General features: G+C 40.7%; 1 protein-coding gene across 1 annotated transcript in view; it reads right to left on the bottom strand.

The window, feature by feature from the left end:
* LOC136861459 (uncharacterized) overlaps positions 1-17,333 on the bottom strand; it is a 353,179-nt gene that overhangs the window by 297,995 nt on the left and 37,851 nt on the right. The window lies entirely within an intron of this gene.

The raw sequence follows: 17,333 nt of genomic DNA, 5'->3' as shown, positions 1-17,333 counted from the left end.
GTCAGGAATGGAATGAATGAATGAATCCCCGATCCAGTGGCGAGGATAGGAAATGTGCCGACTGCCGAAGCCTATTACACTCCTCTGGGACAATGATTAATGACCGACAAATGAAATGAAATTATACGGGGCAGTGTTGCTGGAATGAAAGATGACAGGGAAAACCAGAATGCCCGGAGAAAAACCTGTCCCGTCTCCGCTTTGTGCAGCACAAATCTCACCTGGAGCGACCGGGATTCGAACCACGGAGCCCAACGGTGAGAGGCCAGCGCGCTGCAGCCTGAGCCATGGAGGCAATAATAATAATAATAATAATAATAATAATAATAATAATAATAATAATAATAATAATAATAATAATAATAATAATAATAATAATAATAATAATAATCCGACTCCTGAATGGTCAGCGTACCGGTCTTCGTTCCTCTCTACAGACGACCCTGGGTACGATTCTCAACCGGGTCGAGAATTTTAAATGCATATGGTTAACTCCTCAGGTTCGGAGACTGGATGTTTGTGTTGTCCCAATACGCTTCTCTTCAAATACAACAGACCACATCACGGCAACACGTAATAGCGAGTACATCCTTCGACATAAGGTTGGCATCCACACGCAAAACTGGACTAAATCTACATCTTAACCGACTCCGATAATTTGAGATTAAGGCCATAAATAATAATAATCATAAGAATAAGAAGAATGTATCTCGATTAAATCCCCCATCAACAAACCTATTCGTCGAACATCGAATTGGGTTTGAATTTAGTGAAAGTCAGTGAAACATTAAGCTAGCATAGGCTTAAGACCATGATGTACCAAGTAGGCCTATTGGATAACGAAGAAAGCTACCTGGTTGCGGTCTTAACGTAGCATGACTTCCCGGCCAGGTCAGCGATTATTATTATTATTATTATTATTATTATTATTATTATTATTATTATTATTATTATTATTATTATTATTATTGATCTGAGTGCTGGTTGGGTCCACTAAGCTTAAGATATTACATTTGAGGAATTATCTGACGGTGAGTTTGTAGCTCCGCTCTACAAAGCCACTTCGCCTCGTAATCTAGAGGTCTTCGAATTGAGCTGTGGTCGCTTCGTAGACAATGTTCATTAGGCCTACAGCACCATGGAATGTGAATTGGTTTGGTTTGGTTTGAAAACTGAAGCTCACAGAAAAATATGCAATCAATCATGACATGTGTTACACAATTCTCTACTCAGGGTGGTTTTCCGTGTTTTCCCACTTCTCCACCAGACAAATGCCGGGATGGTACCTAATTTAAGGCCAGGGCTACTTCCTTCCCTCTTCCTTGTCTATCCCTTATCTTTCCCATACCCCCAAAAGGCCCCTGTTCAGCATAGCAGGTGAGGCAGTCTGGTCCTCCTCCCAATTGTATTCCCAAGACCCAAATTCTCACGCTCCAGGACACTACCCTTGAGTCCGGCTCCATGGCTAAATGGTTAGAGTGCTGGTCTTTGGTCACAGGGGTCCCGGGTTCTATTCCCGGCAGGGGCGGGAATTTTAAGCATAATTGGTTAATTTCCTTAGTGCGTGTATTTGTCATCATCATTTCATCCTCATCAAGACGTGCAGGTCTCCTACGGGCGTCGAACTTGTCCTTGGACACTCCCGGCACTAAAATCCATACGCCATTTCATTTCATTTACTGCCCTTGAGGCGGTGCAGGTTGGATCCCACGCTGAGTCCGATTGATAACCTGACCCTTGAGGGTGAATGGATTAATAAATAATATAATATAATATAATATAATATAATATAATATAATATAATATAATATAATATAATATAATATAATATAATATAATATAATAGTAATGATGATTTTACGTCCTACTAACTATTTTTACGGTTTTCGGAGACGCCTAAGTGCCGTATTTACTCCCGTAGGAGTTCTCTTACGTGCCAGTAAATCTAGCGACACAAGGCTGACATATCTGAGCACCTCCAAAAACCACCGGACTGAATTACCATCGAATCTGTCAAGTAGAGGTCAGACGGCCAGTGCCTCAACCGTCTGAGCCACTCAACCTGGCGTCTCTGTTGTGTAGTGGTTAGTGTGATTATCTACCATCCCCTGAGAACTGGGTTCAATTCCCTACTCAGCCACTAACTTTTTGAAAAAGTTATACGAGGGCTGAAACAGGATCCATTCAGCCTCGGGAGGTCAACTAAGTCAACTGCGTAGAGGGGATTCGATTCCTCAGCCATCTTAGAAGTGGTTTTCCGTGGTTTTCCACTTCTCCAGGCAGATGCCTAACTTAATGTCACGGTCGCTCCCTTTCCTCTTTCTTGGCTATGTTATCCCATCCCCCACAAGGCCCCTCTCCCCATGGCATGGGAGGCCGCCTGAGCGAGATAAATCTCCTCCACTCCAGTAGTATCCCCAACCAAATATCTCGCGCTCCAGGACACTGCCCTCGAGGCGGTAAAGGTGGGATCCCTCGCTGAGTCAGCGGGAAAAGCCAAACCTGGACGTTAAACACAGGATGAAATAAAATGGTCCGCCTCTATGGTGTAGTGAATAGTGTGATTAGCTGCCACCCCGGAGGCCCGGGTTCGATTCCCTGCTCTGCCACGAAATTTGAAAAGTGGTACGAGGGCTGGAACGGGGTCCACTCAGCCTCGGGATGTCAACTGGGTAGAGGTGGTTCAATTCCCTCCTCAGCCATCCTGGAAGTGGTTTTCCTTGGTTTCCCACTTCTCCTGCAGGCAAATGCCGGGATGGTACCTAACTTAAGGCCACGGCCGCATCCTTCCCTCTTCCTTGTCTATCCCTTCCAAACTTATCATCCCCCAGCAAGTACCCTGTTCAGTATAGCGGCTTAGGCAGGCTGGGCGAGGTACTGGTCATCCTCCCCAGTTCTATCCCCATACCCAGAGTCTGAAGCTCCAGGACACTGTCCTTCAATCGGTAGAGGTGAGATCCCTCGCTGAGTCCGAGGGAAAAACCGAACCTGGAGGGTAAATAGATGAAGAAGACGATGAAATGGAATGAAACGAAATAACAAAAATAATAGTAATCTATTTAAGATGTATTTTTCCTCAAGAGAATACCTTTTAAAGTCACAATGAATAACGGAGACCTGGTGGGGAATCTAGGATACTATAGGAAGCCATCTTCAAAATCATTGTCCTTACCGTAGGCTATAGCTGGAGTCTTCTCTTTCTTCTACCGCTTTTCCCGCAATTGCTGGGTTGCCGGTACGAATTGTGTCGCACACGTGGATTTGGACCTGCTTTAGGGCCGGATGCCCTTCCTGACGCTAACGCTAGTGGATGTAATCACTATTGCTTGTTTCTGTGGTGGTTGGTAGTATGGTGTTTTGTGAGAATGTGAAGAAGACATTCTTGGAACAAACACAAACACCCAGTACCCGAACCAGGAAAATTAATCAGACACGTTTTCATTCTTTGACCCGGCCAAAAATCGAACCCGGACCCTCTGGACCGAAGGTCTCAACGCTGACCATTCTGCCAAGTAGACGGACTCTATATGGCTTGATTATCCAATAATTAAATTTAGACCTAATTCTAAAGAAGTTACCAATAGTTTTAAGTGAAGCAACAAGTAAGAAGTTAAATATATCAAGGTTACTTGAATTCGAATCCCGAAGAAGGCAGAAAATACTTCTCTCATTTTATTCGGCTAGCAAAGTAATAGATTTCCATCTATTTGGGAAACACTTGGATCTTTTTCCCTCCTTGCTAGTGTCTTTACCTCGCAACGACACAGACAGGTCCTAAGGCGACGATGGGATAGGAAAGGCCTAGGAGTTGGAAGGAAGCGGCCGTGGCCTTAATTACACTTGGATCTAACCTTACACTGAGCTGTCCTCTAATCTTATGCAGTTATTTTCATATAATTCCTATTCAAGTCATATGCTAGTATAGCACCTTTCCAACATGCATTTCCTGTTGTACAAGTAATACCGAACGAAGCAACCTGGCGGATAGACTGATCATCTTCGGTAGCTGTATCCGGATTCGTATGTTATTCCTCTGCCGACAGGAGACAGTAAAAGCAATCATAAATCGTCTAGTCCGAGTTTGAAACCAGCCTGGAAGGACACAAACACTAAGGGAAGAAATAATGGATGAAGGGACTGAGAAAGGTGTTCAATTTATATTCCTACAGAAAGCAGTAGGCCTAAACACAAAAAAGAAAAAAATAAGCGTATGTTAGTGTACTATTTATCAGATAGGCCTCCGAAAACCATTAAAGTGGTTAGTGGAACATAAAACCATTATTATTATTTTGCTATTTGCTTTACGTCGCGCCGACACAGATAGGTCTTATTGCGACGATGGGATAGGAAAGGCCTAGGAATTGGAAGGAAGCGGTCATGGCCTTAATTAAGGTTCATCCCCGGCATTTTCCTGGTGTGAAAATGGGAAACTACGGAAAACCATCTTCAGGACTGCCGACAGTGGGGCTCGAACCCACTATCTCCCGATTACTGGATTACTAGCCGCACTTAAGCGACTGCAGCTATCGAGCTCGGTCATTATTATTATTATTATTATTATTATTATTATTATTATTATTATTATTATTATTATTATTTTACATTTCGCTTCATGTCGCACCGACACAGATAGGTCTTATGGCAACGATGAGATAGGAAAAGTCTAGGAGTTGGAAGAGAGTGGTCGTGACCTTATTTAAGGTACATCCCCAGCATTTGCCTAGTGTGAAAATGGGAAAACACTGTAAACCATCTTCAAGGTTGCCAACAGTGGGGTTCGAACCCACTATCTCCCGAATGCAAGCTCACAGCTCCTCACAAACAAGTTTCTTCTTCGTCTTCTTCTGCTTATTATTATTATTATTACTATTATTATTATTATTATTATTATTATTATTATTATTATTATTATTATTATTATTATTATTATTATTATTATTATTATTATTATTATTATTATTATTATTATTATTATTATTATTATGTGCGTATGGACCCAACGGATCACGCAAAGCTCGAACGATTCTGTTTTCTGAGTTGCCAAACAGCTCTCACCCTTTCTCCGTGGATCCTTTTTCGTTCTTCTGTCCACTTTGCTCCAGTCTTCTTTTACACTTCGTTCTCTGGTTGCACTTTCCAAACATTAATTTTTTTCCCTATAGAGGTTTCTGTCCGCGGTGTCAGTTGAGTTCATCTGGGCTTTTTTCAGGTCCTTCTTCACTTCCAGTACCCATGGAATATATTTTAGATGTTCTATGTAGGTGAAAATATTGTGTGTCAGTCTACTTGCCGGCAGTCTGCGGACGTGCCCATAAAATTTCAGACGTCTTTTGGGGATGTCTGCTGCAATGTTGGAAAACTACGATTATTATTATTATTATTATTATTATTATTATTATTATTATTATTATTATTATTATTATTATTATTATTTTTCCGGTGAATTGAAAACTTACATATAACTTGCGATAAACATACGTAGTTAAATATGTGTAGACAGATAACATTCACTAACATTCAAGTTTTGTTAATTCCACAACAGCGTAAATGAACTTTTCCTCGAAAAATAAACTGCAGAAACTAGCATCCTCCTATGTCAGGAGTTACCAGACTTGTCATTATTGCTAGATCATGTGCTATTCCCTCGTACCACTGAACAGAAACATGGTATCAGTAATTTGTTAATTTGAAATAACTCTCTGCGCCAAACCATCTTCAGGGATATTGAATGTGGTGTTCGCTTCCTTCATCTCCTAAATGCGAGCTTATAGGCACATTACCCGTACCAGGCAGCTTATTTGCACGTAAGTGAAGAAAATCCTCTGGAATGATCAAGTTCTATTAAAATCAAAATTAGTATTCTCCAAAATATTCTTTGCGCCACTTACTTGTAGGGACTTGAAATCATTCCTCAGACTAGGAGAAATAAGTCTATCAGCAAGCTCCAAGGTATGGAAGTGATAAAATGCCCACCGAGATAGAGAAAAGTAGAGAGCGCTTATTTGCCGATGAAAAATAACGATAGATATTCAAACATTGGTGGCTTGTCGGGTGAGTTGTGGTAAAATCAAAGTGTAGTGAAGTAAGGTAAGGAGACACTCATTGATGTCATAATTGAGGAACAACATAATTGGCACCTCTGGGACTGTAGTCTTAACTTACTTGACTTAATTTACTGTACTCCATACGGGTCATAGTGACTCCGAGAACGACATAAAACTACCTCAGTTCATGTCTATGTTTTTCACTTCTGCACATGATCTTCTAACTTTCCATTCTTCTTCAGTGGTACGTCTCCATGTCTTCCTTGGCCGTTCTCATCTCTGAGTCTGTTAGTTACGCATTAATTCGGTTCAAACAAATTTCCCACACATCACTAAGTTGGTGAAATGAATGGAATGTCAGGATTCAACAATGTCATATCCAGTTCTATTTCCTCTGTTTAATTTGTAATACTCCTGTAGGTGGTTGACTCCTTACTTCACACAACTCTTCGCTAGACATAAGGGAATGGAGTGATCTTCACACAATTAATGGATTTCTGCACTTAAAATAAAAAAGAAAGTTAAATGTTCATTACATTCCATTAAACTTCCCGTCACCAAAGACAAACCTATCTCTATTAAATAGCAGCTAACATTTTCCGTGTGTAAAAAAACAAACCATCGCCTCAAGATGCATCAGGCTTTGTAAGTTGAGGTACAAGCAATAAGCTCCCGTTTATTTATAAACACTGGGTTCAAGCTGAAGTATTTCTATCGGGACTTTTTCTAGAACATTCTCCCAAATTTAGCCCCACGTTTGGCGAGGTGTGAAATCCTGAAATATTTGACGCCACCGTGTATCGGGTTAGCTCTGCCTTTGAACGCTTGATGTAGCTATTATAGTATTCCCACAATCAGCCGATAATCAATACCCTATTACCACACAAAGCTATTGTGTAAGGCGGGGACCAGCATGTGCATTGTGTATGTAGGGATCAGAATACAGTAGTATGTCAGCAATTACTGGCACACGCTTAACATGCTAAACAACTCATTATTGCCCTAAGTGTCTTATCTGGCCCGCACCAAACCATATATCACAGCTTTTAACACTACTCATCATTATTTTACGCATTAACTTCAATGTATGACACGCAACCGATAAGATCGGATATGTTAAATCTTTCAGTCGTTAGCCACTAAATAGAAGTTCAGTTTTGCGGGGGCTGAATCTGTATTCCACGACGGAATACGGAGTCTGGTTATTTCCGTCTTCTACAATATTAAAACGATATGTAGAAACCGTTTTCTTCCATAATTTCTTTCTTTCTTTCTTTCTTTCTTTCTTTCTTTCTTTCTTTCTTTCTTAATCTGCTTACCCTCCAGGGTTGGTTTTTCCCTCGGACTCAGCGAGGGATCCCACCTCTACGGCCTCAAAGGCAGTGTCCTGGAGCGAGAGACATTGGGTCGGGGGATACAACTGAGGACGATAACCAGTACCTCGTCCAGGCGGCCTCACCTGCTATGTTGAAGAGGGGCCTTGGTAAGGGATGGGAAGATTGGAAGGGATAGACAAGGAAGAGGGAAGGAAGCGGCCGTGGCCTTAAGTTAGGTACCATCCCGGCATTTGCCTGGAGGATAAGTGGCAAACCACGGAAAACCACTTCCAGGATGGCTGAGGTGGGAATCGAACCCACTTCTACTCATTTGACCTCCCGAGGCTGAGTGGACCGCGTTCCAGCCCTCGTACCACTTTTCAAATATCGTAGCAGAACTGGGAATCGAACCTGGGCCTCCGGGGGTGGTAGCTAATCACACAAACCACTACACGACGGAGGCGAACTCTTCCATAATTTACTTACTCAAAATGAAAACAAAGCCACGTCCGTACAATTATGAAGGCCCTTGGAGCAGTGGAAGATAGAGGCTCTATTAACCACAACCTCGGTATTTCGCCCATTTTTTCCGAAATCATTCTACCGTGTGCCAAATTTCGAAATACAACTTTTCAAAGTCAGTTTTCCGAATGCTAATATTTTCTATCCTGTTCGAATGACATTTTTTCCGAGTAGAGATTACGAAAACACATTAACAAGTCTTGCAGATTGAGAATACAAAAACAATCATTCCAGCACGTAATTGCAGTATGCAAGTGGCTCTACAGGACGAAGCGATGTTCAAGAACTTGAAGGTAGTCCCCTACGTGTACGATATGTGTGTGTGCAAGAGGTTGAGTACACACCACCGGTAACGCCTGCATACTTGATTAAATAGAGTGTCGGTCTCTAGATCGCAGGATCGCGGGCAGAAGGACGTCCAATTGATCGATATTCATTGGAAGTGCACACACAGTCGTATTTTTCAACGAAAAGTGCATCAAAATAACGATGAAAATACTTTGTAAACGCACCGTGGAAAGAACGAAAAGTGCACTAAATTTTTCTTCCCACATTTTCAGACTTTGGACTGTCTACTGCTAAAGACAGACGAAAGAATGAAAAACTGTGGTTTCAAAGTAGGCGATGAAATGAAATGGCGTATGGCTTTTAGTGCCGGGAGTGTCCGAGGACATGTTCGGCTCGCCAAGTGCAGCTCTTTCGATTTGACACCCATAGGCGACCTGCGCGTCGTGATGAGGATGAAGTAATAATGAAGACAACACCTACACCCAGCCCCCGTGCCAGAGAAATTAACCAATGATGGTTAAAATTCCCGACCCTGCCGGGAATCGAACCCGGGACCCCTGTGACCATAGGCCAGCACGCTAACCATTTAGCCATGGAGCTGGAAAAGTAGGCGATGTACGTTAGCTTGTTGAAGAGAGTATAGCGTTGTCAGTAAGTGTAATTAACAAATATGTACGTTAAGCACACTTCTGTCTGCTGTTGTTTCAGTTTATGGCCAATTCTAATCGTCTCATACATTTATCTGCCATACTCCTTACATCTTCACATATTTATGTATTTCTTTCTCCTGCCTCCACTTGAACTGTTTTCTGTTAAGATCCTGAAATTTCTATATTTGTTACTGGAGTAAACGATAATACTGCTAATTACTTTACTAATTATCGTTCACGCTAACGAACTCATTTCCGACCAACTGACAGAGTCGTGTAGGAAGATCTGAAATGTGTAGACTACGTTGCAGGCATCCGAAGGATCGATTACCGGAAGTACTGTGCACTTCCCGTTCGTAGGTTTTTTTTTTTTTTTTTTTTTTGCTAGGGGCTTTACGTCGCATCGACACAGATAGGTCTTATGGCGACGATGGGATATGAAAGGCCTAGGAGTTGGAAGGAAGCGGCCGTGGCCTTAATTTATTAAGGTACAGCCCCAGCATTTGCCTGGTGTGAAAATGGGAAACCACGGAAAACCATTTTCAGGGCTGCCGATAGTGGGATTCGAACCTACTATCTCCTGGATGCAAGCTCACAGCCGCGCGCCTCTACGCGCATGGCCAATTCGTTCGTAAGTTTAGGTGCGCTTTTGTTACTTCATAAAGACCAACCTTGGTGGACTTCGTGCTCTTTCAATGCGTTGTCCAATCGACACTCCACATCCTAGGATGTCGGCTTATAGAAGATCTCTTGTGACATATTCAGTGCTTACAACTCAGCAGTCAATCAGCCATGGTTTCTGTGTCATCTGGTGGTGTGTAGCAAAACGTCGAAACTGACACACAGGTAACTTAGGTAAAGGTAAGGGTGTATTCTGCCCAAAGGCTGGTCCGAACCTCCGCAGAGGTGTGCCTGAGCCGGACTTTTCGTACGGTAGGGTGACCAGTTCCTTTCCGCTCCTCCATTCCCTTGACCTCCAGCAACAGCGTGTGGCAACCCATCCAAATCTTGACCACGCCCAATGTTGCTTAACTTCAGAGATCTCACGGGATCCGGTGTTTCAATGGTATCAAATCAAATGCCTGCATACTATATCTGAGATTAAACATTTGTTATTAAACTGATCAACATCGATTTTTTAAATATTGGCCAGTAAAGAGACTCTCAATAGTTGAAATACGAAATATGAAATGAATAAAGGGCTTTCAATAGCGCACGCCCTGCTTCAGTGTCCTTTGTTAGTCAGCAGCTGCAGTATGGACGAAAACTGAACTTGACGTCTATGAAGAGACGTTTATGAGTACGTAAACTTAATGGAATTGTAAGTGATAAGCATTTAACATATAGCGGAGTAGCATGTTAAGCTTTCAAATAGTTTCTGTTTATCCAGTCAGAATGATATGGCAACGTTTTCTTCCGTAGAGGAGTAGATCTTCAATTTGAAAAAATGAAAATCCACGGCCTATTTCCCGTCATTCGACCGGGTCAAGAATTCGTTAACATTTTCCATGTGCGAACCCTGTTCAATTTTCATCATTTTTTAAGCGACTAGTTTCGCTTCAATTTTTCAATAATCCTTCTAGAACTATTGCATGGGCTCATTAATCTCTATAGGACAGAACTCGACCAATATTATCATTAGAAACTTGTTGTCCCTTGCGTCCTCAGTCCATAGACTGGTTTGATGCAGCTCTCCATTGTACCCTATCCTGTGCTAACCTTTTCATTTCTACGTAACTACTGCATCCTACATCTACTCTAATCTGTTTGTCACATTCATACCTCGGTCTACCCCTACGGTTCTTACCACCTACACTTCCCTAAACCAACTGAACAAGTCTTGAGCGCCGTAAGATGTGTCCTACCTATCATTGTATCTCTTCTCTTAGTCAAACTTGTATAATATCATTAATTCATCGCATTATGAAATATAAATTTAAATATGCTCTTCATTTACATTATTTGAGAAGACAAATACTGTATTATCACTTTATTCTTTTCTTCTTGTTTCGTTATGCCCTTTCATAGAGAGCGATGGAACTTGTCCATTGGCTTGATGGCTTTCGCCTTCCTATTCTTCCAAATTCTCTTCATAAACTCACTGCGTTGTCTCTTCCGTTCTTCTGACCACTTTGACCAGCCTGCTACTAGTTTTCTCCACAAATGTGTATTTATTTACTGAGGACCTGAAACTTCGTGATTTTTCATGATGTCTTCCCCGATGTTCAGTTCGTCCAGGCCCCTTTTGTTTTCTTACTTTCAATTTGTGAATCTGGCAGGATTATTATTATTATTATTATTATTATTATTATTATTATTATTATTATTATTATTATTATTATTATTATTATTATTAGGTCTATTATTATTATTTACAAATAAATTAGAAATATCATTTTATAGAGCATAAGATGCAGATTAGGACTGCCTCACTGAAAATTACTTTGAATTTATTTCAGAAGTCTAACGTGATGATATGACACAACAATATTTACAATGTTGACCTATTCAAGCCAAGATTACTCCACCTGTTTCCTACCTCCAAATATTAATTTTATGATTACAACAAACGTATCAGGATATAGGTTACATGCAGGCATTAAATTCTTGATGGCATGTGAATTTTCGGGTGAAATTCCACCTCAGTATCCACCTTGCAGTCTAGGTGTCTAGGTGAAAAAATAGATGCTAAGTCACAGCTCTGTGCTCTTATCTAATTATATGAAAGAAATCGGATCTGACACGTCGGTTCAATTTCTTTCAGTGATCTAACTAACCTATGTGATAAATTCCGACATTCAAAAAATGGAAGGGATGTTGTTCGAATTGAATGGTGTTTAGTTACATCTAGACGGGGAAAGAAAGACTTTCTAAACTATAAGCAACTTTACCAAATTTCATTCAGGATATCACATATCCGCAAGTAAATAGTGTTATTGGCTTTACGTCTAATTAACTACATTTACGGCTTTTGGAGACGCCGAGATGCCTTAGTTTTATCACTAAACACGTGACTAGCACATTCGAGAACCTTCAAACACTACCAGACTACAGTAAGTTGGGCTCGAACCCGCTAACTTTGGCTCAGACGTCACTGACCCAGCTATCCAGAAATAACACGCATTCTCATTTACGTAGCAAGTGATCTTGAAAATCTGCCTGCCTTCTCCCCAAAGCAATGAAGTCCACTATGCAATAATTAATGCTCCACGTGCGTGGATATTACAGTTAAAATGTCCCTACAGTATGTGTAGAATATGAATCAGACAGTCCATATTACTCTAGTACACGCCCCCTTTCAGGGGGTTGAAGGATTAAAGAAAGGGATGTAAGGGGAGAACAATGGGAGAGGCCTACCCACCAGTTTACTTATTTTACGGATCGGTAGGTCAGTAGCTTAGCTACTTCTCTTTCTTCTTAAGTAACCAGATTCGATTCAGTCTCGTTATAGAGATTTTCTCATATTTAAAACAATGTGACTTTTCTAAGAATAACCTCGCTCATTCAACAACAATTTATTACTTTAAAGATGTAAAATACCAAATGGAAATTTAAATGATTTAAATCATTTTTAGTAATCGGTACAAAACCGGAGAAATACTGACGTGATGCAAAACATTGTTTTTCAGTCTTCTAAAGTTTACAGTCAAAGAAACCACACTTACGACTCACACCTGTATCAATTTCGCTGGAACAGAAGAAATATGATTGATAAACATAGAATTCTGGTAGCACTCTGGCGGTTGCAATTTTAATCCCAGTAGTACTGAGTGTACTTTTTATGATAAAATTTGCGTACAGAATGAGATTCATCGTCCAGCTCCTTGGCTGAACAGTCAGTACAATAATCTCCGGTTCAGAGAGTTGGATTTCCAACCGGGCTGGGGATTTTAACCACGGTTGGTTAATTTCTTTACATTGGGGTCTTGGTGTTTGTGCTTGTCTTAATACACCTGATAGGCTATTTCTTGCGCTAGGAGTTTGAGGCTCTTCAAATAGGTTTTGTTGCGAGACAATGTTACAGGACGATGTTCTTGTATCTCTTCTCGTTAATACCTCCTGTGGGCAGGGACGGTAGGATACATTAGCGGTATCCATTGCCTGTCGTAAAAGGCGACTAAAGGGAGATCCCAGGGATCTAACCTTGATAGCTTCGGTTGGCGATCACGGGGTACCTAGCTCGATAGCTGCAGTCGCTTAGGTGCGGCCAGTATCCAGTATTCGGGGGATAGTAGGTTCGAACCCCACTGTCGGCAACCCTGAAGATGGTTTTCCGTGGTTTCCCATTTTCATACCAGGAAAATGCTGGAGCTGTACCTTAAGTAAGGCCACGGCCGCTTCCCTCCCACTCCTAGCCCTTTCCTGTCCCATCGTCGCCATAAGACCTATCTGTGTCGGTGCGACATAAAGCACCTAGCAAAAAATTATATATACTTACTTGTATCATACTCCTCACGTTCAACTTTCCTATCCGACCTCCTTTGGTCAATTTTTGTTGTCTTCCGACCCCCATGATATTGGGTTTGTAAAGTCTAGCGAATGTTTCATTTTCACTCACTTCGTGGCCTTTTCCGTTCTCTTGCCTATGTATGGTTCCCTGTGTGAACTATTCCTGTCGTCATGGGTTCCGGAGCAAGTTCTCAGAATATTTTAAAACTGCCTGACATTACGACCTGGACAGAATACCAAAATACAGTAGGCGTAGGCCTATAGATTACTATTACGAAGAGTAGAATGGTAGAAAATATATTATCACATTATTAAAGTTTGAACATAATTTATTCTTCGTTTCTTAAATCGGATAGAAACAAAATATTAGGTCACCGACTTAATGTTAAAGGTAATGGCTCTAATTATAATGTAGGCAATGCAGCACTGTGATTACGGAGAGTCAAACTGTCCTGTGCCTTCGCCGGTAATTTGTGAGTACTCCCCAGCGCAACACACTCACACACGCACCTCCACACGCACATCACCACGTGCAAATTAAATGTCTGCGCATCCCAACATTACAGACAGAGATAGGAGAGTTTCTAAAACACGAAAACCTACTCCAATTACATAACCTATATTTGTTGACGAGTAAGGGCCCTCCCCTCGCTGCCTGCCTCCGCATCCCTTTCACCCCACCCAAAAACACCAGCCGTGACAGAGAAATACTATACGTTTTCATAAAATATATGGTTTCACAACAAGGAAATGTCCATATGGCTGCTAAAGGTACGCAGTATGTCTTTTCTTTTTTCTTGCGTTTATTCCCAGAATATTGCCTTAATTTTTTGTATGATATATTGAAGACGGCGCTTTTATATAAACACAATGGGCACTTTAAATGGCGCTCCTTAAATAAAGAATGAGGGCTTTCTTTGAATGAGGAGAGAGTGACAGGGAGAAGAGCAAGTTCCGCTGATCACACATCCATGCCAGGCAGACCCGTCAGTGATACAACACTTCGCTCAACGCTTAATAGATACAATGAACAAGAATATGGAATTCAGGGATTTTCATTAAAATGTAGGCCTAAGCAAGCTTGTATTTCCTTGTGACTCTCATGTTCGTAGCCATAGGACCGCCAGTTTTTCTGAATCCAAACCACATGGACATGAATTTTTAGCTCAAAATTTCTACAAGCCTTCGCCGGATTTCGAACCACGACTACTTTGGTTAGAAGTCACTGACGATGTTAGTCGACTATCATGCCCTCGATTTTCATTTAAAATCGAGAAAACAATAGGGACTATACAAATAAACATGGTATAAAAAAGTTAAATATTTGTAACGCCTAGTTTCTTTCACTTCATTGAGTGTTTATTACCAATTCTTCTTCTTCCTCTTCTCTTCTTCTTCTGCAACAGATGTCGCCAATTTTCACATGCCTTGGTGGATAGTACACGTGTATTTGGCCCAGATTTAGGGCCGGATGTTCACCTGACACCAACCTTCAGTGATCACGAACCTTAATAATAGTAATAATAATAATAATAATAATAATACGGTCCCAGCTACCGTGTTGCAGACACTTAAGTAAGTTAATGTGAGATTCTGCGTAGACTGCATCTATGTCAATTTTGCTGTTCAATTTTACATTATCAGATAGCAGAGAAACCGGAACGATGGACTAGATATCGTCATCTGTTGGATGATCTTTGACAGAGATGTAATAAGTACTTTTAGATAAACGCTGAATGTATCACCAGATATATTTTACATGCTGTCGTTGCACAACATGAAATGCCGAATGGACTTTTCCTGCCTCAAAACTTCGACTACCTCAGTGGGGGACCGAACCCGATATCTTGAGATCTGCCACTGATCCACAGTAGGGTAATGAAAAATTCATTATGTTTAACTATTTTTGTGTACAAGCTTTTTCAGTATTATTGCTAATATTATCTTTCCTCTGTATATTTGGATTGCAGTACGCAACAAGGGGCTGCCTGACCGAGGCAGTAAAGGCGAGTTCGGTTCGCCCGGAAGGACGTGGGTTCGAATTCCCGCCAGGAAGTCGTAAAATTTAAGAAACAAGATTTCCAATTCTGGAGGTGCGCATGGCCTTGAGGTTCAAACCAAAAATGAGTACTAGGTTAATTCCTGGGGGGGGGGGGGTGGCGGCCGGACGTAGAGCTGACCGCTCTACCCCATCAAATGCCGAGGTTACGGATAGTGGAAGCATTTACCTTCCACCCCTCCAAGGGCGTTCATGGCCTGTACGGAGATAACGTTGCTTTTTACAGTACTCAACATAATGATAAATTCCATAATTCTGCTCCAGATATGAGTATCTTTCGTGATAGAAATACTAATGTTTTGATTCGTGTTTTGATCGGTCAGTACACTTTCGCTTTTATATGGAGCAGAACTATAACGAGACAAACCAACAGGAAAGCCTCATGTTCCGAGAAGCCTACTGTACACTTCTTCAAAAAAATAAATCACGGTTGTTCTAATTTCTGAATTCTCGTGTTCTACTACGTCAGTAAATTGTTCTTTATCATAAGTACTTCAGTCGAGATTTCTAATTATCAAATTAATTTGCAATTAATGTGTCATTTTTGTTCACTTCAGTACGGACTACAAATACGTTTTATGGTAGCATCATACCCGTAAACGGCTTCACCTCATTTTAAATGATGCGTATAATTTTACGTAATACTATGATATTATAACAGAAATCAATCGATAGTATTAGTAGTAGGTCTATAGACTAGAGCGTTTGGAGTATTGTACTAGATTTTGAACGTATTTGCTTCATAAGCCGATAGTGAGTTATTAACGGTTTCCACTGGTGCGGCTCTTGTTACAGGATACTCATGATTGATCTTCAGTCCTTCGGACACAACGACCTTATGCCTCTAAGTAGCAACGTAATAATTTACATGATCATTATTTAACAGGCCAGTGTTTCCTCGAATGAACTTAAAACTTGATTATAATTTAAATATTCTTTACGGAAAATGTACAAGAACAATTTTCTCCTTTTCGTTACGTACTGTAGGCTAGGCCACAAGATGGGGCTTCATTCATTTCATTCCTGACCCGGTCGAATGACTGGAAACAGACTGTGGATTTTCACTGTAGCTATGTAGTTGGGATGTAATGGTGCTTGATGGTGTTCAAATACGACAGTTTCGCGTTGGTTCGTTTACTAGTACGTAAAAGAATTCTTGCGGGGTACTAAATCCGGCACCTCGACATCTCGAAAAACCATGAAAGTTTTTAGAGGGATTTATATCCAATAACACCGTTATTATGAAGCCTTCAAATTAGTTCTAGGTTAAATTTGCAAATTTGACTGTCATTCTTAGGGGGATCAGTTACATCAACAGGCGATTAGGCTACACGCTTTGGCTCATATTATTCGCAGCATGTGTCCAAGAACAGTGCACACAAGTTCCTTTGTTACATTAATCGATTGAAAGGATAATTCAATCTTGAGAACAAAGTAGATCATCGTAGAGTGAGATGAAGTCCAGAAGAATGCACAATTATCTTGATTCGTGAAAATATCGTACAACCAGTGGCTTAGGCTACTTATATCAACGGTGGATAGGGAGGTATTTCTAATACTAGTTATTCAAATATAATTACCAGGTATTTTAATTGTTTTTACAACTAGACTTACTACTGCTACTACTGTTATTATTTCTGATCGTAGTGTTACTTTGAATGTGATAAACTAGCAAAGATATTGAAATAATAATATTTATTATACATTGTACATATTGCTTTATGTTTTAGTTAAAAAGGAAACTCAAATGTTCAAGGAAGTGACGGTTTAAACCCAGTAACAGCCTCCTCATTTCGTACGCCTCTGACAACAACGCACTACTCATACACCATTAAGATTACATAGACTAGAATACAAAGGGCCTACAACAAAAGCATTATAACAATAAGACAATCTACTGTAAATCAAAAAGATGTTTGTCATGTATATTGCGCTCAAACAAACGTCTTTAGACTAATATTCTAGTTATCATCCTGTGCTATGAGGTTGCAGGTTCGAATTCTGG

Source organism: Anabrus simplex, chromosome 1 (genome assembly GCF_040414725.1).
Source record: "Anabrus simplex isolate iqAnaSimp1 chromosome 1, ASM4041472v1, whole genome shotgun sequence".
Classification (NCBI taxonomy): domain Eukaryota; kingdom Metazoa; phylum Arthropoda; class Insecta; order Orthoptera; family Tettigoniidae; genus Anabrus; species Anabrus simplex.
Note: the sequence above shows the minus strand (reverse complement) of the source record. Positions and strands in the feature narration are given on the sequence as shown.